Below are 24,763 nucleotides of genomic sequence, written 5' to 3'. Positions count from 1 at the left end.
AACTTCTAAACAAACATTTGGCAACAAAGTCCAGCATTTGGTTAGTTTGCTTTGATCCTGTCAATTTAAGTACCTGTGTCATCCGAAACAGTCTGAACACTACTTACTGTTACACATATCAATTTGCAATGAAACATGTCTGTTTACAAGTACGCCTACAACATCCTGCTTTTATAAACATTTTCTAACCTTTCTTCTAACTTCCTACATAGCTTTCTAATAGTACCTACCATTTATTTCTGTTATAACACTTCAATTACAAGTTTTCACATACTTATTCTTAACCTTATTTAACATTTTTCTATCATTCCTTTTGTCTCTTTACCATCGAACCGTGAATCTCTGTTTCTTCTACTCCACTAGTTCCAAAAACTTCAATCACACATCCTCTTTCTGAAATCCTGTATGACACATGGGCTCCCACCTAATGGGTTTACCACTGAAATTGGCATTTCAGGCTGTCACCTATCCTGCTGCAACAACCTTCACCTTTTCCAGTTCCATCAGTCTCTCACCTTCACCAATATGATCCTTTATAATAATATATTCCAACCTCAAGCCATACATGACAGTCTCTACTCCTCTCACAAAATCCTTTTACTCTGAGATCACAAGTTTCTGAATGCTATTACTGAAATAGAAACTTTTGTACTTCAACAATTGAAACAACATTTTCAGTACTATCTGAGGAAGCTGTCCAGCTACTGCTGTCTTATGATCACTCTGATCCATCCCCTGACCAAAATCAACCCCTAAGAGCTCCCCAACCATGCCTTGCTGACTTTACCCATCTTTCACATCCCCAGAAACTTTCTCCACCCTCCATGAAACATGCTGCTCTTGAACGTCCTTCCCATAATGCTATTGTCAAACTTTCCACCAAAACTCTGACCCCTGCAGAAATCTCAGTACTTCCTAAAGCCCTCACTTTCAGCTCAAAACCAAAGTTCAGCCTCAATGGACTAGTAAAGGACCTTCTTTCCTTTACTCATTCTTTTGCAGTGGAAACATTTCTTTGCCATGCACTTCACTAATAACATCCAACGAAAACCCCACAAAGAAGATTGTTTAAAACAGTTTCAACATCCCTCCAATTATGCCCCTTCTCCCCTTCCATCTCTCAGGAATTCTGCACTTCTAATATGGCCTTGTCTTCTTTTCCTAAACCCCTTGTCAGTGAGTGCAACACCATCCCTGTGTAACTCACAGCTTCCCATAATCTGAAAAACCAATCCAGACTTTCCCGCTGTAAAACCAAAAACCACAACCCTTTTGGGATCCTGTATCCATTTTTCAGTCTCATCCCCACTCTCCCAAAGAGGGCATTTCTGTAATATCAGTAATTTACACCAATTTAAACTGCTGCTTTGATTTTGTCTTTTCTGGCTATCTGGATTCGAATACACTGAAGATTTTCTTTTGCAGCAAATTAGTAATTTGCTCTACATTAAGCTATTGTTTTGACATTGTTTCCATTGGGCTTCACCAATATGCAGAAGGAAGGAAACATGTTGGATGAAAAGCTGATGTACCATCACAATTTGTACATAATACAAACTTCAGGCACATGGTAGAAATAATTTTGCTATTGTAATTATGGAGTGATTAACAATTAAAGTTCCAATATTTCTAGTCATCAAAGAGAGCTGTTTTCATTTATTCAAACTAAAAACAAATTGTATCTCTAATAGAAGTATGACATGATAATTTTTCTGTCAGAATTAAGAATACTCATGTCTTTTATTGGTGTTAGTTAATGGAATTGTAATTACTAATATATAGAAGTGTAAAGTTTTACTCATACAGTGGAATGTCAGGTCTTAAATGGCTACACAGGACAATTGAAATGGCGTGGGAGTCAGGACAGGTTCCATCAGACTGGACGAAAGCAGTAATCACACCAACATTTAAACATGGAAACAGAAAAGATTGTAACTACAGAGGTATCTCTTTAATCAGCGTTGTGGGTAAAATCTTCTCAGGCATTGTTGAAAGGAAAGTGCGAGTATTAGTTGAGGACCAATTGGATGAAAATCAGTGTGGGTTTAGGCCTCTTAGAGGTTGTCAGGACCAGATCTTTAGCTTATGCCAAATAATGGAGAAGTGTTACGAGTGGAACAGGGAATTGTATCTATGCTTTATAGATCTAGAAAAGGCATATGACCAGGTTCCTAGATGGAAGTTATTGTCTGTTCTACAAGATAATTGAATAGGAGGCAAACTTTTGCAAGCAATTAAAGGTCTTTACATAGATAGTCAGGCAGCAGTTAGAGTTGACGGTAAATTGAGTTCGTGGTTCAGAGTAGTTTCAGGGGTAAGACAAGGCTGCAACCTGTCTCCACTGTTGTTCATATTATTTATGGATCATATGTTGAAAACAATAAACTGGCTGGGTGAGATTAAGATATGTGAACACAAAATAAGCAGTCTCGCATATGCGGATGACTTAGTTGTGATGGCAGATTCGATTGAAAGTTTGCGAAGTAATATTTCAAAGCTAGATCAGAAATGTAAGGACTATGGTATGAAGATTAACATCTCCAAAACTAAAGTAATGACAGTGGGAAAGAGATATAAACGGATTAAGTGCCAACTAGGAGGAACAAAGTTAGAACAAGTAGACAGTTTCAAGTACTTAGGATGCATATTCTCACAGGATGGCAACATAGTGAAAGAACTGGAAGCGAGGTGTAGCAAAGCTAATGCAGTGAGCGCTCAGCTATGATCTACTCTCTTCTCCAAGAAGGAAGTCAGTACCAAGACTAAGTTATCTGTGCACCATTCAATCTTTCGACCAACTTTGTTGTATGGGAGCGAAAGCTGGGTGGATTCAGGTTACCTTATCAATAAGGTTGAGGTTACGGATATGAAAGTAGCTAGGATGATTGCAGGTACTAGTAGATGGGAACAATGCCAGGAGGGTGTCCACAATGAGGAAATCAAAGAAAAACTGGGAATGAACTCTATAGATGTAGCAGTCAGGGCGAACAGGCTTAGATGGTGGGGGCATGTTACATGCATGGGAGAAGCAAGGTTACCCAAGAGACTCATGGGTTCAGCAGTAGAGGGTAGGAGGTGTTGGAGAAGACCAAGGAGAAGGTACCTGGATTCGGTTAAGAATGATTTTGAAGTAATAGGCTTAACATCAGAAGAGGCAGCAATGTTAGCACTGAATAGGGGATCATGGAGGAATTTTATAAGGGGGACTATGCTCCAGACTGAACGCTGAAAGGCATAATCAGTCTTAAATGATGATGATGATGATGATGAATATTAATTGGAGGCACCAGGTATTGGAACTTGTGATACCACACATTATCGATGACACAGTGGCTCCCAGCAGGCCATGGCAGAGCCGCCATTTACGTGGCGAGAAATATGAGTTATAGCCATATTCAACAGATTGCAATCTATCAGAGACAGAAGAACAGAACATTATGATGACAGCAACTGTGAGCCACCACATGAGACATTCTTCCAGGTTCTCTGGTGACGATGACCAAGAGCCAAACAAGTGGCTGAAGGTATATGAGTGTACAGCCAAATTTAACAAATGGGATGACACTGTGTGTTTGGCTAACATATTATTCTACTTGGAGGTCACTGCCAAACACTGGTATGAGAATAATGAGGAGAAGTTCACAAGCTGGGAAGTATTCCAGGTGGAACTGCACAAGTATTTCGGTGGCACACAACGACAGAAGTGCAAGGCTGAAGATAAATTAAAGTACAGGGCACAGCATCCAGGAGAAACGACAGCATCCTACATTCAAGACGTCTTGAAGCTGTGTAAAATGGTGGTTCCTAGAATGAAGGAGGGAGATAAGGTTGCACATCTCATGAAGGGTGTTGCTTAGGACATGTATCAAGCCCTACTCCTGAAGGAGGTTTTGACAGCAGATGACTTCATAAAATGGAGCTAGTATATCGAGACAATGCACCAAAAAAGAATTACATGAAAGAAGTTTGAAGGGCTTCCAAACATAAATGCGCATCCAAGAGTGTGGAGACTATTTGTGCTGGATGAAGTGATCATTCCTGCAGTCAGAGCTAGAAAGGTAACTGTCATGTGTCATGCCATGCATCAACCCATGGATCTTGTAATGGAATGTAAGAGAAGAATAACTTGGTCATCCCAACCTCTGTCATCTCGTTTAAGAATGGATTCAATGAATTGTGTATAGTTAACTGTCACTGATAACCACAGATCCTTCCAAAACACATTTGCTTAGCAAACACTGAGCCGTTAATTGTAGAACAGATGAGCATCTTAGAAACCTCCCATGCCATGTCTGTGGGTTTTTATAACATTTTTATAACATGACAGAATATAATCATGGAGTAGCAATATCAAATACTAATTAGGTCTATTACTAGCAAAAAGTTTCATGTTAGGAAGTAGTTTTACATTTTATTCATACGCTCTAGCTTCTGGAGCATGAGATCGAAAAGTAGTAGTACGAAATTTTTATATAAATTTGGAATCGTCATTTTCTTCCATAATTTGTGGGATGTCCGCATTGCTTCTCATTCCTCATTCTAACGAACAATCTTGTCATCACTAATTCTGTAACTATTCCTGCCAGGGTTGAAACTTATTCGCCGGTTAACTTGACTAACACTGCCACAATCACCATTTTAGTTATGCTGTGTTTATTCTCCGGTTAGGCATTAGGCATTATTACATGTTCAGCTGCTAGCCGGGTACTGTACAAATAGCCCTTACCAGTGTAGCGTTCTGGCAAAAAAAATTTCTATCAAAATTTCATTTTCTTGGATACACCGAGAAGATAATACGTAATCTTTATTACCTGTTATTCAATGGGGATGCATTTCAAAATCATGTGGATCATCGATAGACTAATGTGTGCTGGATGCTAGGCAGTTTGTGAAACAAAGTCTCCCCCCCCCCCCCCCCCCAGAAATTGCTGTCCAGGGCAGACACCCCTGCCCCCTGCCCCCTGCCCCCTGCCCCCTGCCCCCTGCCCCCTGCCCCCTGCTCCCTGCCCCCTGCCCCCTATATCCAGACCTGTTCCACATGCATGAATCTGATAGCTTAGGTGCACAAGTAAAATTTTTTCCGGTTGGTATTTGTCTGCTGCTTATACAGCTAACTGCCACACTTCTGTAGCCAGAAGTGGGAGAAGGTATTACTCACACGCGACTCAACTGTGCATGCGTATGAGCTCACTCGCAACTGCTCAAATTAATCAAATGCAAGCTAGTTGTGATGTCACGCTCATCCCAGGCAATTTGCTGTTATGAAGCATTACATAGTCTTCCTAAAGCCATTGACACATTTTGCTGTTGGCAGACGCTTGTGTGAGCACTGTGTTTTGTTGCTGTATATGGCGCATTTCCATGGCAACTTAGTTTTATTTTCGGTTTCTCTCTCTCTCTCTCTCTCTCTCTCTCTCTCTCTCTCTCTCATGTTTTATTGCTGCAGTATTACTCTGCAGTAGTGAGATACAGCACAATCCTTTGATCAAGTATTGGTTCTTACCAGTCAGTGTTACAAAAATATAACTGAAAAGTAAAACAATGAAAAATTCCCTGAATTCTAAAAAATTACTTGGTATTTCCCAGTTTTCTCCTGGATGAAAAAATTCCTAGGTTTTTCCTGGATCTCCCGGTTGTCCCGGGTTGTATACACCTGGTAAAAGTATTGCAGATGTGAGAAGCTTCCTCGGATTATGTTCTTATTACCATCGTTTCAGTAAAGACTTTTGTATCAAAGCCAGGCCAGTTCAAGAGTTGTTAAAAGCCGATGCTAAATTTATCTGGGGTGCTGCTCAACAAGATTCTTTTGATGTGCTGTGAAAAGCTCTGACAACTGACCCTGTACTTGGTCTACATGATGAGGGAGCACCTAAAGGACTACACACAGATGCCAGTGGGTATGGGATTGGTGCGTTTCTGGTATAGTTTTCAGATGGAAAAGAGAAGGTTATAGCCTATGCTTCTAGGACACTTACAAAAGCCAAGAGAAACTACTCAACTACAGAATGTCTTGCTGTGATCTGGGCAATGTGCAAATTTTGACAGTATCTCTATGGAAGGCCTTTCACAGTTGTTACAGACCATTATTCACTTTGTTGGTTGATAGGTCTTAAGGATCCAACAGGATGACTCACCTGGTGGGCACTATGTCTTCAGGAGTATGATATTACCATAGTGTACAAAAGTGGAAGAAAACACCAAGATGCCGACTGTCTCTCAAGAAACCCTGTGGAGGACCACCAAGACTTTGATGAAGTTAGTGACTGTCTTGCTGCACTCCAGAATTTCTCTGCTGAGCAGAAGGACGGCAAGATATCTCAAATTATGCTTGCCTTAAATTGGTCAGATGATGTGAACAGACAATTTAAGATAGTTAATGGATTACTTTCCAAGAAAAACTTCGATCCATTTGGAAACAGGTGGCTACCAGTGATTCCTAAATGCATGCCCTTAGATGTTCTACAGAAATTCCATGACACACCTGAGGCCAGACATTTAGAATTTATTAAGACATACAATAGGATCCGCAAGAGAATTTTCTGGCCAGGTTTATTTAGGAGTGTCCGTCACTATGTGCCGCACTGTCAAGAGTGCCAGAGGAGAAAGGCAGTTCCTCAGAAACCACCTAGCCGACTCATACCAATTCCACCAGCCGAAACGCCTTTCCAGCGTGTTGGGATTGACCTTCTCAGATGATTTCCAATGTCTGCTAGTGGCAATAGATGGATTATTGTTTCCACTGATTATCTGACACACTATGCCATTACAAAAGCCATTAAAACAGCTGAAGCATTTGAGGTAGCCAAATTCATCCTGGAAGACATTGTATTAAAACATGGTGCCCCAAGGTCATTAATTAAGGATTGAGGGAAAGTTTTTCAGTCGAATCTTGTGACAGAGATAAACCATCAGTGCAACATTACTCATCACATGATGACTGCCTACCATCCACAAACTAACAGGCTTACTAAATGCATTAATAAGACCTTGGCCGATGTGCTATCAATGTTCTTCAATGTTGAGCAGAGCAACTGGGATGAGGTGCTACCTTTCGTGACATTTGCCTACAACACCACCAAACAAGACACCACAGGATTTATGCCATTTTTCCTAGTGCATGGGTGTGAGGCGATGGCGATGATGGACACTGTGTTTCTGTTACTTCATGATGATGTGGATGATGACTACATCAGCCAGGTGTTAACGAGAGCTGAGGAAGCTAAGCAGTTAGCTTGACTCTGCACGCTGTGAGCTCAAGAACACAATCGCCAAAGGTATGATGCGAGCCACCACCCAGTTGTCTACCAGCCTGGAGACCTCGTCTGGATCTTCACTCCTGGTTGGCAGGTTTGTCTCTCTGAGAAGCTCCTCAGGCGCTACTTTTGACCTTATAAGGTTGTAAGACAGTTGTCTGATGTTACTTATGAAGTTGAAGATTTTGACCCAAACACTAGATGACAAAAGATCAGAGATACGGTCCACATCCTTCAAATGAAGCCCTATAAGGATCCTGCAACCCAGGGTAAATTCGAAGCTTCAGCAACAGGCAACAAGGGGAAAGGTGACGAAGAACGAAGTGGCAAGGGAAGTTCTAAGAAGATCACCGTCAGAGCAAACATCAGTCATTGGGAGTTGGAGTATGCAGGACTGATGACTCATTCCTGGCTTAGGAGGACGTAACGCCGAGATGCTGTTCTCTTAAGGAGTAGCCGTAGTGTAAAGGTGATGATAGTAGACTGTTGCATGGAGGGTTGTGCGTCCAAAGCTCCCCTGAACTGTAAAATTTTAATTTCTATATTCGGTTCAAGTACATTCAAGAAGTATCTACAAATGGCAAGAAGCATTGTACTGGAATGTTCTGTAGCTGTATATATACCATATGTGTTCTGGCTGGAGGCAGTTCGCTCTGTGCTCTTGTATGTGAAGGGCTGAATAAACCTTCATTAAGTGAAGTTAGTGTTTGTCATTCATCTACTTACACCTTCTTCTACATGACATAATATCAGACACACCAATCACCAACAGCACTTCCACTTTGACAGCTGTCATGTGTTCCATGTCAAAAAGTCTCTGTCTTACAGCTTCACCATCTACAGATGCTGCATTTGCAGTGGAAAGCAGGAGTTGTTGAAATATGCCATTAACTTTACCAAAACGTTTATTGAGAGACAGTATCCTATCTAGCTCATGAATAAAAAGATCTCCTGCCACTGACCAGATCTCCTCTGAAAATGAAATTTTAAATATTTATTGCTCCAGCCAGGAACTGCCACTATTCTTTTGCTCCACCCAGGAATTTCCATTATTATTTTGCTGCAGCTAGGAATTTCCATCATTCTTACATTTGGATACAAACTTCGTTCACAGATATTCTTAACGTATGATCAAAATGTCATTGGATTATGCACTGCGTTACCTAAGACTACCTGTTAATAACAATATTATACATGTCTTGTTAATCATACATGACTTCTTCATAGGGATTTGTAACTAGAAAATACAGAAAACAGTTTTGTTATTCTAAATGAGAATTTCACACTCTTCAGGAAAGCTACCTTTTTCTTAAAGAAAGTTACTATTTCTTTTTTTGTCTTTCTTTCTTCTTCCCCCCCCCCCCCCCCCTCAAAACTGCTCTTTATTTGCTAAAGTAATTCCCTATATAAACACAAAAGTGTATGCATGTAATACAAAAAAGGATCATTAATGACTAATTGAAAAACCATAATCATTTTTTTCCATTATTCATATTTGACAAATGAAACTGGTAACCATTTTATAAATACCCTGTCTTTATTCCTTGAACTGGATTAAATAATATCAGAGTTGGTGGTTCTGACTGATGACACATTGGGTTATGGATGTCTAGTTTTGCTGTCATATCCAGTTCTCAGTTGTATTGCCGGTACAAATAGAAGAACACAGTGCAACAGCAGCTGATAATTTATTCCTAAATCCAGCTGTTATTCATGAAATAGATGTGAGCTGTCATGATGGTCACAAGTGCAATAAAGCATTCTCATCAGTAAGGCTTAAGTACAATAGAAAATACAAACTTTAACATAGCTGTAAATGTTGACTTAGTTACACTATTTAGCATAATTTACCTGAGCAAAACAACACTTCACCATAGTACATATTGATCAAAGTCATCTGAGCAAAACTGACAAACTTAATGCAAAAAGCTCACCAATCATGAAGAAAAAGTGTCAATTTGCATGAAGAAAGAAAACCTTTCTGATCTAGGTAGCAACGATTAAAAATGGTATGAAGTTTGTCAAAAACACAAAGTAGATGATGAATTTAATTATCCCGCCAAAAATTCCTATTCTGTGGATCTAACAATGGAAACTCCAGGTAGGAATATTAACAATGTAGGAAAAGACAGATTGCTACTTGCCATAAAGAAGACACATCAAGTTGCTGACAGGCACGATGAGAAGACACTCACATATAGCTTTTGGCTACTGCCTTTGTTAGTAAAAGAGAGAGGCACACAAACACCATCAACACACACACAAGCAGGACCACCAACTCCAGCATCTCTGGCTGGAATGCAACATCATGGAAGATGCAAGCAGCAGTCTCAAGGGGGCAGGCGAGGGGTAGGGATAGTAGTGTACAGGTGGGGAGAAAGACAAATGCTGCAGGGAATAGAATGTCAACAGATGAATCATCAGGGGGTTGGGGCAGTGAAGTAGGGGAAAAAAGGAGAACAAAGGGAGGGGAGTGCGGAAAGACAGGCAGATACACTGTGCAGGAGGCTGCAAACAAACAGGGTGGGAGATGAAAATGGGGAGGAGATGAGTGGATAGAGGGGGTTGCAACTGTTGGGCAAATGGTGTGGGCACAGTATATTACTGTAGGTTGAGGCCAGGATAATTATGGGAGCAGAGAATGTGCTGTAAGGATTACTTCCATCTGACCAGTTCAGAAAAGCTGGTGGTGGAAGGAAGGATGGCTTGGGTAGTGAAGGAGTCAGCTTTTCTTAACTGCACAGATGGATGTTATCCTTACCACACTTTCTCCATTCCTGTAATTATACTGGCCTCGACCTACAGTAACATACTGTCCCCAGGCCCTCCACCCAACAGTGGCCATGCCACTGTCCTCTCATCTCCTCCCCCTTTCTCATCTTCCGCCCTGTTTATTTGCAGTTCTCTGTAAACGCATCCACCCATGTTTCCCCACTCCTCTTCCTTTTTTCACCTTTTTTCCCCACATATCTAACCCACAACCTCCTGATGCTGTGTCTGTTGGCAGTCTTGGCAGTCTAGTCCCTGAACACTCCAAGAGACAGTGTTCGTCTCTCCCCCCCCCCCCCCCCAGACACTACTATAACTTCCCCTTACCTCCCCCCCCCCTTCCACATTCCTGCTTGCATCCCACTTGATGTTGTATTCTGGCCGAAGAAGCTGGAGTTGTGGTCGCGTGTGCATGAGGAGTGCTCGTGTGTGTGTGTGTGTGTGTGTGTGTGTGTGTGTGTGTGTGTGGGTGGGTGGGTGGGTGGGTGTGTGTGGGTGTGGGTGTGGGTGTTTGATTGATTGATTGATTGATTGATTCCTTTATTAATCCATGTAACAATTTACATTGTGTGGATTTCATCAGCAAAATCATATACAATACAATATACCTACAATTTATACACATAAAATTAATATTTACACATGTTTTTAAAGTATCTTACATTAGTTTTATATCGTGTTGACTGGGTGTTGTGTGCTGTCCTTAGGTTAGTTAGGTTTAAGTAGTTCTAAGTTCTAGGGGACTGATGACCATAGATGTTAAGTCCCATAGTGCTCAGAGCTATTTGAACCATTTTGAACCATTAGTTTTATAACCTTATGTAATTTTCTTATAGTACTGTACAATTCTGGATTTCATATCATAATTATTTCCTCATGTATTACAATGCAGGCTACTTTAATTACAGTACATTTTTTAATTCAGGTAGTCTGTTACTGCATTGTTGTTGTTGTTGTCATGAGTCCTGAGACTGGTTTCATGCAGCTCTCCATGCTACTCTATCCTGTGCAAGCTTCTTCATCTCCCAGTACTTACTGCAACTTACATCCTTCTGAATCTGCTTAGTGTATTCATATCTTGGTCTCCCTCTACGATTTTTACCCTCCACACTGCCCGCCAATGCTAAATTTGTCATCCCTTGATGCCTCAGAACATGTCCTACCAACCGGTCCCTTCTTCTAGTCAAGTTGTGCCACAAACTCCTCTTCTCAACAATTCTATTCAATACCTCCTCATTAGTTATGTGATCTACCCATCTAATCTTCAGCATTCTTCTGTAGTACCACATTTCAAAAGCTTCTATTCTCTTCTTGTCCAAACTATTTATCATCCATGTTTCACTTCCATACATGGCTACACTCCACACAAGTACTTTCAGAAACGACTTCCTGACACTTAAACCTATACATGATGTTAACAAATTTCTCTTCTTCAGTAACGCTTTCCTTGTCATTGCCAGTCTACATTTTATATCCTCTCTACTTTGACCATCATCAGTTATTTTGTCACCCAAATAGCAAAACTCCTTTACTACTTTAAGTGTCTCATTTCCTAATCTAATTCCCTCAGCATCACCCGACTTAATTCAACTACATTCCATTATCCTCGTTTTGCTTTTGTTGATGTTCATCTTATATCCTCCTTTCAAAACACTGTCCATTCTGTTGAACTGCTCTTCCAAGTCCTTTGATGCCTCTGATAGAATTACAATGTCATTGGCGAACCTTAACGTTTTTATTTCTTCTCCATGGATTTTAATACCTACTCTGAATTTTTCTTTTGTTTCCTTTACTGCTTGCTCAATATATAGATTGAATAACATCGGGGACAGGCTACAACCCTGCCTCACTCCCTTCCCAACCACTGCTTCCCTTTCATGTCCCTCAACTGTTATAACTGCCATGTGGTTTCTGTACAAATTGTAAATAGCCTTTCGCTCCCTGTATTTTACCCCTGCCACCTTTAGAATTTGAAAGAGAGTATTCCAGTCAACATTGTCTAAAGCTTTCTCTAAGTCCACAAATGCTAGAAATGTAGGTTTGCCTTTCCTTAATCTATTTTCTAAGATAAGTCATAGGGTCAGTATTGCCTCACGTGTTCCTACATTTCTGCGGAATCCAAACTGATCTTCACCGAGGTCAGCTTCTACCTGTTTTTCCATTCATCTGTAAAGAATTTGCGTTAGTATTTTGCAGCTGTGACTTATTAAACTGATAGTTCAGTAATTTTCACATCTGTCAACACCTGCTTTCTTTTGGATTGGAATTATTATATTCTTCTTGAAGGCTGAGGGTATTTTGCCTGTCTCATACATCTTTCTCACCAGATGGTAGAGTTTCATCAGGACTGGCTCTCCCAAGGCCGTCAGTAGTTCCAATGGAATGTTGTCTACTCCCGGGGGCCTTGTTTCGACTCAGGTCTTTCAGTGCTCTGTCAAACTATTCACGCAGTATCGTATCTCCCATTTCATCCTCATCTACATCCTTTTGCATTTCCATAATATTGTCCTCAAGTGCATCGCCCTTGTATAGACCCTCTATATACTCCTTCCACTTTTCTGCTTTGCCTTCTTTGCTTAGAACTGGGTTTCCATCTGAGCTCTTGATATTCATACAAGTCGTTCTCTTTTCTCCAAAGGTCTCTTTAATTTTCCTATATGCAGTATCTATCTTACCCCTAGTGAGATAAGCCTCTACATCCTTACATTTGTCCTCTAGCCACCCCTGCTTAGCCATTTTGCACTTCCTGTTGATCTCATTTTTGAGATGTTTGTATTCCCTTTTGCCTGCTTCATTTACTGCGTTTTTATGTTTTCTCTTTTCATCAATTAAATTCAATATTTCTTCTGTTACCCAAGGATTTCTACTAGCCCTCGTCCTTTTACCTACTTGATCCTCTGCTGCCTTCACTACTTCATCCCTCAGAGCTACCCATTCTTCTTCTACTGTATTTCTTTCCCCCATTCCTGTCAATTGTTCCCTTATGTTCTCCCTGAAACTCTGTACAACCTCTGGTTCTTTCAGTTTATCCAGGTCCCATCTTCTTAAATTCCCACCTCTTTGCAGTTTCTTCAGTTTTAATCTACAGTCCATAACCAATAGATTGTGGTCAGAGTCCACATCTGCCCCTGGAAATGTCTTACAATTTAAAACTTGGTTCCTAAATCTCTGTCTTACCATTATATAATCTATCTGGTACTTTCTAGTATCTCCAGGATTCTTCCATGTATACAACCTTCTTTCATGATTCTTGAACCAAGTGTTAGCTATGATTAAGTTATGCTCTGTGCAAAATTCTACCAGGCGGCTTCCTCTTTCATTTCTCTCCCCCAATCCATATTCACCTAGTATGTTTCCTTCTCTCCCTTTTCCTACTCTCGAATTCCAGTCACCCATGACTATTAAATTTTCGTCTCCCTTCACTACCTGAATAATTTCTTTTATCTCATCATACATTTCATCAATTTCTTCATCATCTGCAGAGCTAGTTGGCATATAAACTTGTACTACTGTAGTAGGCGTGGGCTTCGTGTCTATCTTGGCCACAATAATGCGTTCACTATGCTGTTGGTAGTAGCTTACCTGCAATCCTATTTTTTTATTCATTATTAAACCTACTCCTGCATTACCCCTATTTGATTTTGTATTTATAAACCTGTATGCACCTGACCAAAAGTCTTGTTCCTCCTGCCACCAAACTTCACTAATTCCCACTATATCTAACTTCAACCTATCCATTTCCCTTTTTAAATTTTCTAAGCCACCTGCTTGATTAAGGGATCTGACATTCCACGCTCCGATCCATAGAACGCCAGTTTTCTTTCTCCTGATAACGACGTCCTCCTGAGTAGTCCCCGCCCGGAGATCCGAATGGGGGACTATTTTACCTCCGGAATATTTTACCCAAGAGGACGCCATCATCATTTAACCATACAGTAAAGCTGCATGCCCTCGGGAAAAATTATGGCTGTAGTTTCCCCTTGCTTTCAGCCGTTCGCAGTACCAGCACAGCAAGGCCGTTTTGGTTAGTGTTGCAAGGCCAGATCAGTCAATCATCCGGACTGTTGCCCCTGCAACTACTGAAAAGGCTGCTGCCCCTCTTCAGGAACCACACATTTGTCTGGCCTCTCAACAGATACCCCTCCATTGTGGTTGCACCTACGGTACGGCCATCTGTATCGCTGAGGCATGCAAGCCTCCCCACCAACGGCAAGGTCCATGGTTCATGGGGGTAGGCTGTTACTGCATAATAACTTTTATTTAATAAAAAATTTTTTAGTTTTGTTTTGAACTGTTCAATTTATCAATATCTTTTATATTTTGGGGTAGTTTATTATATAATTTAATGGCATTGTACAACAAGCCCTGCTGAGTTTTAACTTTATTTTTCCTCTATAGATGCAGATTGTATTGGTTTCTAGTTTCATAGCTGTGTACTAAAGAATTTTTAACATAGCAGTCAATATTTGTGTGTGTGTGTGTGTGTGTGTGTGTGTGTGTGTGTGTGTGTGTGTGCGTGTGTGTGTGTGTGTGAGTGTGTGTGTGTCTTTTACCGATGAAGGTAGTGCCCAAAACCTATAAGTGAGTACCTTTTAATTGTGCCTGACTGCAAGCTGATGAGCCTTCTTTATGGTAAGTAGCAGTCTGTCTTTTCCTTCATTGTTGTTACTCTATGAATATGGGTTTTTCTGTACAATGGGTCATGGACAACTGCAGGAGCAACTGAGTGAACAGGCGGCTAACATTTAAAGCAGATAACTAGATCAAGACTTAAAATTGCAGTGTAGCTGTGTAACGGAGAAAAAGAAACAGCAAAAACCGTGTACTATCCACAAAAAAATACCAAATTCCAAGGGCAATTTTGAGCATTATTAGCATGAAACAAATAAACTCAACTAGACAAATAGTATTTATTTCTCTAATGACAACCCAAAGAGGCAAATGATATTAAATTCAAATCATTGATCACTAAATTCAATTAATTCTTTCCTATAGTAACTACAGATGCAGGGACAAAAAATGATCTCTCAAAGGCAGACGCATTATATTTACTTAGACAGACATAGCTTACTCCACCATCAGACATCAGCTTTACCAAATCGTCTGTTAGAGGGATCATAAAAAACATTATGTACTTACAAATAATAACTCTTCTGTCCCTGATGGTATTTCAGCTAAAGTAATAAAATCTCGTGCAGACTAGGTAGCACTATCTTGAGTTAACTTTGTAACTAGTTGATGAGTTGTAGTGTATTTCCTGAAACACTGAAATACACGCTAGCAACACCCATTTAAGAAAATGATCTTTAACCCTTGAGTGGGCATGCCTGTGTATAAAGTGTGTCAATAGCAGATATCATTGTTGTGCACAGTTCCATTGTTGTTTTACAATAGCATGCCCTTACCTATTCCTGCACTGTTGTTTCAGCTAGCATAGTGCCTTACCTATCCCTGCACTATTGTTTCAGCTAGCATAGTGAGAAGTTGTGCTGTCACAGGCTCAAGTGAGTTAAAATAAACTGTGAGTGTATCATCTCAGTGTACAAGGCATGCCATGTGCCCAGACATGTAAGAAATTTTTCCTTCACTTTTATTTAATTCCTTTTTAAACAAATCAAAAGATAACATGTAACAAGGGGATATATCACTGTGCAGGGCGAGATCAAAGTTGACAGACAACGAGTTTGATTGGTTACTCAACGAGGACCCGGAGTTCAACTCTGTACCAGGTAACAAAAATTATGACCACTCTGAAGAAGAGAAATTTATCACACAACGTGACCATGATTCAGATTCTGATCAAGTCCACAATCAGATGATGACTGTGAAGAGACACTCTCCGCTGGCGGAATTTTTATTGGGAGGGACAAAATGTGTAACTGGGACTACACGCATTGCCAGATGGGTTACATGTGAAAGAGAGGCTTTATGGACAATACTTATCATGGAAATGATTGATGAAACTGTACAATGCATGAACATATACACTCAATCTGAGAAAGAATTTTTACAATATTCCAAGGAAAGGGATGCTAAGGAAACCACAAGGTGTGAAGTAATGGCATTGTTGGGATTGCTGTATCTCACCGAGACTAAGAAAACAAACCACACAAATGTCACTGAACTGTGGACAGCAGATAGTAGTGGTATGGAGATTACAAGAGCTGTGATGAGCTACAGAATATTTCTGTTCCTTTTATGATGTATCTGTTTTGATGACAAGGGTACAAGGTAAGAAAGATGAGTAACTGATATACATGCTGCAATAAGGCAAATATTGGACGCCTTTGTGGTACCAAGAATGCTTATACTGTAAGACAATTTGTGACAGTAGACGAAAAGTTGCAAGCTTTCTGGGGTTGCTGTTCTTTTGTTCAGTATATCCCAAACAAACCAGCAAAGTACAGGATAAAGATTTTTGTATTAGCAGATGCTAAAACATTCTTCACTAGTAATGTTGAAGTACATTGTGGAAAACAGCCTAAAGGACCATACAATGTTTCTAATTCTCCCTGTGATACTGTAGGAAGGCTAGTTACCCACACTGAAGGCTCTGGAAGAAACAGTACAATGGATAATTGGTACACTAGCTATTTCATAGCCAACTCCCTTTTGAAAAAGAGACTAACATGCACTGCCACATTGAGAGAAAACAAACGTGAGATCTCACAAGAATTTTTACCTGGGAAATGTAGGGCTATCCCCTCCTCTTTATTTGGTTTTGAGAATGAAATGATGCTAGTTTTGTATGTGCCAGAACAAAACAAGGCACTTATACCACTTTCAACTATGCACAATTTTCGAACCATTGTCAAAGTTACGGGTAAACCAGACATCGTATTGGATTACAATATAACAAAGGGAAGAGTCGACATAGTTGAGCAACTGGAAGGTGCATATTCCATCACACAGGTTCTATTCTGTGCTCTAATGGATGTAGCAGGAATCAATGCTCAAATGAGGCAAATCCAAAAAAGAAGAGAAGAATGTTCTTGAAAGATTTAGCACTATCTCTTATGAAGGCTCAGCTACTGGAACAGGTTAACATTCCTCCACTTCTTGCCGGCATTGTAACTTTCCTTTTGAAATATAAAGATCAATGTGTTGAAAGAACTGGGAAGCCTACCACCAAGAAAAGAGGTTGGTGTGTGACATGTGGTATAATGTAACATATTATTATTATTATTATTATTTTCTTACTTTTCTTTATATATATATAAAAAAACAAAGATGATGTGACTTACCAAATGAAAGTGCTGGCAGGTCGACAGACACACAAACATACACACAAAATTCAAGCTTTCGCAACAAACTGTTGCCTCATCAGGAAAGAGGGAAGGAGAGGGAAAGACGAAAGGATGTGGGTTTTAAGGGAGAGGGTAAGGAGTCATTGCAATCCCGGGAGCGGAAAGACTTACCTTAGGGGGAAAAAAGGACGGGTATACACTTGCACACACACACATATCCATCCACACATATACAGATACAAGCAGACATATTTAAAGACCAAATATAGCTACTTAATAGTTCTATGTTCTAGGACACTGATGACCTCAGATGTTCTAACTTATCAAACGAAAGCATTGGTACGTTGATAGAGACAATAACAAACACAAAAACACAAACACACACACAAATTTCAAGCTTTCACAACCCACGGTTGCTTCATCAGGAAAGAGGGAAAGAGAGGAAAAGATGAAAGGATGTGGGTTTTAAGGGAGAGGGTAAGGATTCATTCCAATCCTGGGAGCGGAAAGACTTACCTTGGGAGGAAAAAGATACAGGTATACACTCACACACACACACACAGAAATCCATCTGCACATATACAGACACAAGCAGACATATCATATATCTCTGCCCAAACTCTTTGCCTTTAGAAATGTCTGCTTGTGTCTGTGTATGTGCAGATGGATATGTGTGTGTATGCGAGTGTATACCTGTCCTTCTTTCCCCCTAAGGTAAGTCTTTCCACTCCCGGGATTGGAATGACTCCTTACCCTCTCCCTCAAAACCCACATCCTTTCTTCTTTCCCTCTCCTTCCTCTTTCCTGATGAAGCAACCGTTGGTTGCGAAAGCTTGAATTTTGTGTGATTGTTTGTGTTTGTTTGTGTGTCTATCAACCTGCCAGCACTTTCGATGAAAATGTGTCTATACATGACAGTGGGTGGACATATTACAAGCTCCGCCAAGTTAATATTGTTAAAAAGTCTGTTCGTCTCAATAAGAGATAGTGGGCAGAGATATTGCGAGTTCATCCAAGTTGATGTTGTTAAAAAATGTGTGGTCCAATTGTACATTAGAAAGGGTTATCAAGATAGCAGAGTTTATTCATATTTTCATGGCGATGATACCCATCTGTTCGTCTCTCCGCAAAGCACCGAGAATACTGCAGCAAGAGGATCGAAGGTGACAAGAAGAATTCGTGTGAGCAGAGGAGGGCCTATCCAGAACCAGTACTGTCATACCAATCTCCATGCACAATAGCGGTAACAAGAAAACGGTGTATGTAAATTTATGTATGTTAAATCCTGAATCTATGTATGGAATATTGAAGGCCTTAATTTAAATGGCAACTATGTAGAAAAGTAGTATTTAAGTGAGGGTTTCATCTGTATATAATTAAAAAAATTTCCAATACTTTATTTATTTTTAATTCCAAAACGTAATGTACTTTGTAGATAGCCCTCATATTAGAGCCAGTTAAAGTTCACTCAGGATAGATGTACCTTACAATTTTTTTTTTTTCAATCATTGTTTCAAAATTTTTCTTTTATGTTAAATACTGTTCACAATGGAGTCAAAGGAAATGGCCATTGTTGAAAATTCATTACAAAATGCAAATTGCCAACATGTCAGAAATCCGCACTTTGCAACAGTTGAAGGTAGTGGTGCGAACTCGTGAACTGGGCGATGGCTGCCAAAACAACCAAGTTGGCATCCCATTATTAAAAAATGATGACACTGGTAACATAACTAGTCATGATGCCACTTTATGACTTTATGACACTCGATGAGACAATTTCTCAGGTCTCACTGGGGAACATTTTCTCAAATAGTGAAACTCGACAGCGAAAATTCCTTCGATTATCTGTTCACTACATCGTGAACACAAGCACAGGAAACAGTTCACAAAACCAATGCAAATACTAGTGTGACACACACACTTTAACACAGCTAATGCAACTAATAGCACAACAGTTTGCACAGTAAAACCAGGCGTTTAACCATTTCAAGAATAGTATTAGTCAACAGTGAGGTGAGGTGAGCAAAACTATATGCACTGAATTATCTAACGAATTATCCAGTAAGTTCACAGAGCTCGGTAAACAACTAAAGCAAGAAATAATTACTGACACAACCCACAATATAAACATGTTAATGGAAAAGGTAACATCCATAGACTATAAACAGGAACAACTTGTAGGTGAGTTACAAAACCTTTGTGCAGCATATTCCCAAATTCAGGAGACACAATTCCAAGTTGATCCATCGGTAAAAAATGTGACAAATGCAGTTAGTGAGCTGAAAGATGTATGCAAAAACCTACCTACAGAAACACACAAGTTGTGCCTGAGAGTATATCAGTTAAGTTTAGAGTCAGAATTTTCCAAAAAACAGAGATAAATTATGTGCGGATGTGAAGGAAATATATGGAAAAGCTGACACCAGGATGCTGGATAAGGGCAGCACCCTTTCTGAAAAGGTAGTGTCAGAATGCAATATTTATATAAATACTGTAGAAGAACCTCTAAAAGAGAAGGAAAGTTAACTTATAGCTAAAACAGACTCGGGTTTAAAGGAAGCAGAGGAAAGGTTGCGAGGCAGTGTTGCTAAAACTACTGACATTCCAAAATTAACATATGAGAGAAACCAAACCTATGCTCTTAAAGAAGTTACATACCTTCACTGGTTATGCACAATGCGGGGTTAGCCCATTGAAGGGAAATACCGAATGTTGCACAATGCAACAACACTTGCCGGCAGTTGCACCTGTTGGGCAAGCACAGTTGCCATGCGCTGCCCCACAAGAGAATATAAACATGCCTGACACTGACAGTGCGGAGTGTTTGTCAACATTACTTGCAGATGAGGGATTATTTAGGCATTGACAATTCCCAGTATTTACTTCTGAAGGGTAAAAGAACACACCCTGTGGTTTTTATCAGAGCATTTCGAAATTTTTTACCCATTACCTGGACCAAAGCCCAGAAAATTAGATTTGTTGTTGTATACACACAGGGTGACATTGTGCTATGGGCTACGGACATGATGGAACATTGCCACTATTATGAACAGTTTGAGAGAGCATTTCTGGATAAGTATTTCTGAGGCCATGGTGCATTCAACCCAGCTCCATTCAAAAGCAAGTATGGAAGCCTAAGGGGCTATTTTGAAAAATATTTAAATAAAGCCAGATACTGGACAAACCCAGTATCTCAAGTAGACATGCAGAAAATTTTAAGAGCCGTCTTCCTGACCACATTAGGGAAAGACTCATTACCATCCCAGAACACGACACCGAATACTTTCTATCTGTACTGAACTCACCAGATTTAATATATGAAGTCCAGTGCAACAGAAGCCTGTTAATATGCCATTAGGAACACAGAGATTTATGGACCAACAAGTAAACAACAGATTCGTAGCACCACACGGATGGCAACCTTACCGCACATAGACATATGGTAATGGTAACGGTAGTCACAATGGCAATGGAGAAAGCAAAGGTGGGTATAAAGTAAATAGGCAAAATTTAGCAAAAACAATTACAATGGGCAGTAGTGTATGGCCACCCTGTACAATATGTACAGACACAAGCTACTGGCAATAATCAGCCGATTGCTTGGCAAACACAAAACAATAACAGACAACTGAATAACCCACAGACAGTGGAATTCAGCCAGCAAAGTAACACACATATGCCAAATAACATGCAGGGGCAAAGAGAATTTCAGTCAAGAGCCTCTTAGGACACTAATTGGTGTAATCAAACACAAACCTAGAGATTGATGCCACCACAACACCAGGAAACTTGAACCGGACATGGTAGGCCCCTGTTCTGTGACCTTGGAAGGGACTGGGGGCATGAGCTTGATCAACAGTTGCTTTATCAGATATGATCATAGTAGGTATACCCTCTAAGTTTTAATATGTGTAATAACATTAGATTTAGGATGCTGGAAAATCACATTCCAGAATTCATGTTGTTAGTTGATTAGGAAAATTTTGTTTGTGTTTTTTTTTTTTTTTTTCTTTTTCTCATATGTCAAATGTGTAAATGCTAAGGTGAGTGGATGTAACAAGGAAGAATTTTACTTTTGTGTGTCTAGGGACGACGATACTTTAAACACAGTGTTTTGCCTTGTGCGTGCCCCAGTTGTAAATGAATAAACGAACTTGTGAAATACACGGTAGCGCGCACTCCACTACACACCTCGCTGCGACAACAGTGGTAACAGAGCAAAGCAGCGCATGCACATCGGGGAGAAAGCTAGTCAACAAACCGCAGGCACATGCATGCCAGATGCAGTTGAAAGTGTATGAGCACCCAATACAAACAAACCCTATGAGCTACAGCATGCACTAGCATTTATAAAGGCTATTGCATAAACTGGGACATAGAAAATTAGGAGAGAGTCTATACCACAACTATAATTATCTACACAATACACACAAACAAATATAAGCTAAGAGATTATATACATGGTAAGGGGTCCTAAACTACAAAATATTTACTGAAGTTACATTAGTATGTACATTATATCTACATATTTACAAATTTAAGCATTGAAAGTACACACACTAATTAGAATTGAGGGACCAGAAAACTCTTGCCGCAGGTAAACAAGTGAGTACAATATAAGTAAAAAGCTGAATAAGAGGTCGCATCATGCCTATAATACACTTTATCTTTCAGGTTTATAAGGTAAGTAGAGAGGCACACATGACATTAAATGAGTTTGTGGTAGCATGACTGCACACTAGAGTAGATGCGTACATGGTTGAACATATGAAAGAGATATTAGTGGCCAGTGAACCACTGTATACTTATTTATTAAGATTTAGTTTTCAGTTAGTAGTAAGTAACAATGCATCAACATGTCCTAAAGTGAAGAAAGATAAATGCTTGTTTAGTGTTACATACCATGTAAACTTAAGAAAGGACCGCACCATAAGTAAATATATTTGTAAGTTTATGATATGTATGAATGTGATACTGTGAAAATATGTAGAAGAATACAGCTGCAATATGTCACATGTCGCGATGCTAAACTAAGGTGGTGCACTACCAGATAATCAAGGAGTCGAAACCTAACTACTGTGAGTGTTGACTACTCATGAAAGTGTCAAGCACCTGATTTACATTGAACTTTTTTTGCACATTTTTGACTTATATAAACACTATTTTACGCTCATTGGACATGACACATAATACTGATGATACAACTCTGTATACCTTGGCATATACACTACTGGCCATTAAAATTGCTACACCATGAAGATGGCATGCTATAGATGCTAAATTTAACTGACAGGAAGAAGATGCTATGATATGCAAATGATTAGCTTTTCAGAGCATTCACACAAGGTTGGCACCGGTGGCAACACCTACAATGCGCTGACATGAGGTAAGTTTCCAACCGATTTCTCATACACAAACAGCAGTTGATCGGCATTGCCTGGTGAAACATTGTTGTGATGCGTCATGTTAGGAGGAGAAATGTGTACCATCACATTTCCGACTTTGATAAAGGTTTGATTGTAGCATATCGCGATTGCGGTTTATCGTATCATGACATTGCTGCTCGCGTTGGTCGAGAACCAATGACTGTTAACAGAATATGGAATTGGTGGGTTCAGGAGGGTAATATGGAATGCTGTGCTGGATCCCAATGGCCTCGTATCACTAGCAGTTGAGAAGACAGCCATCTTATCCGCATGGCTGTAATGGATCGTGCAGCCACGTCTTGATCCCTGAGTCAACAGATGGGAACATTTGCAAGACAACAACCATCTGCATGAACAGTTCGATGACATTTGCAGCAGCATGAACTATCAGCTTGGAGACCATGGCTGCGGTTACCCTTGACGCTGCATCACAGACAGAAGCGCCTGCAATTGTGTACTCAATGATGAACCTGGGTGCACAAATGGCAAAACATCATTTTTTCGGATGAATCCAGGTTCTGTTTACAGCATCATGATGGTCGCATCCGTGTTTGGCAACATCATGGTGAACGCACATTGGAAGAGTGTATTCATTATTGCCATACTGGCATATCACCCAGCATGATGGTATGCGGTGCCATTGGTTAATGTCTCAGTCACCTCTTGTATGCATTGATGGCACTTTGAACAGTGGACGTTATATTTCAGATGTGTTATGACCCGTGGCTCTACCCTTCATTCGAACCCTGCGAAACCCTACATTTTTGCAGGAAAATGGATGACCACATGTTGCAGGTCCTGTATGGGCCTTTCTGGATACAGAAAATGTTCGACTGCTGCCCTTGCCAACACATTGTCCAGGTCTCTCACCAATTGAAAACATCTGGTCAATGGTGGCCGAGCAATTGGCTTGTCACAATATGCCAGTCACTACTCCTGATGAACTGTAGTATCGTGTTGAAGCTGCATGGGCAGCTGTACCTGTACACACTATCGAAGCTCTGTTTGACTCAATGCCCAGGCGCATCAAGGCCACTATTACGGCCAGAGGTGGTTGTTCTCGGTACTGATTTCTCAAGATCTATGCACCCAAATTGCATGAAAATGTAATCACATGTCAGTTCTAGTATAATATATTTGTCCAATGAATACATGTTTATCATCTGCATTTCTTCTTGGTGTAGCAATTTTAATGGCCAGTAGCGTAAAATGGTTATCCTTTATACGATGAACATAACAAGTAAATATGAGGTGCACCTTAAACATTGAGTAAGTATTAGATATGACGTATCATCAGGTTTGCAATATGTTTATAAACACAAACTATTTTTGTTCTGGGAATCACAATTAATTCCAGTAAAGATGGGTAACTGAGCACGTAATGCCTTTCCGTGAAATTTCCTTAACCCTGTAGTGTGTGGATCTTTCCTGGAGAATGCTTGAGAGGCAAGGCCATGCATAGTTATTTAAGCAGCATGTAGCATCTGTTGAAACAACTATTGTTTACTTCTTTAATTCATTTAACTTGATAAATATTCTCTGACAAGAAGTCACTGTAAATTGAAATGAAATGTATGTTAATTTATGCCATAAAGGAAAAATGTATCCATTATTATATGAATGTTATGTAAAGAATGTAAAACCAAATGAGGGCAAAAAGTGTACTCATACAATAGGAATTGAGCAATGTACAAAATTATAATTTAACAAAATGTACTAAACAAAATGACAACCAGACTGTAATGTGTATAAGCAATGATAATGGCATGAACAGGATAAGTTTATTTTTCTTAGTTTTATTCTTTTATTATTGTTGTTATATGTATAGTATGTGGAAAGGACACTACAAAATCAGAAAATTACCTTGTTGGCGGTTGTCGGATGTACGGCTGATATCCCCACTGTATAAGTGTGAGTGACAAGGTGGTATACTTTCCTTGGGCCACTGATATGGAAACCAGTTGTCACCGCATCGAAGATTTCACAAAGGATCACACCACTGAACATGAATTTGCGCAGTAAAGCTATGTGGATGCACGACACATGCATTCTGACTTTGTATTAAACA

The 24,763-nt window shown here is 39.9% G+C and overlaps 1 protein-coding gene across 3 annotated transcripts in view; it reads right to left on the bottom strand.

Annotated features, from left to right (window-relative positions):
- Positions 1-24,763, bottom strand: part of LOC124622596 (phosphatidylinositol phosphatase PTPRQ-like) — a 431,781-nt gene that overhangs the window by 378,404 nt on the left and 28,614 nt on the right. The gene's annotated exons all lie outside the window — the stretch shown is intronic.

The sequence above is a fragment of the Schistocerca americana genome, chromosome 7 (assembly GCF_021461395.2).
Source record: "Schistocerca americana isolate TAMUIC-IGC-003095 chromosome 7, iqSchAmer2.1, whole genome shotgun sequence".
Lineage (NCBI taxonomy): Eukaryota > Metazoa > Arthropoda > Insecta > Orthoptera > Acrididae > Schistocerca > Schistocerca americana.
This window is presented reverse-complemented; position numbering and strand designations above follow the sequence as displayed.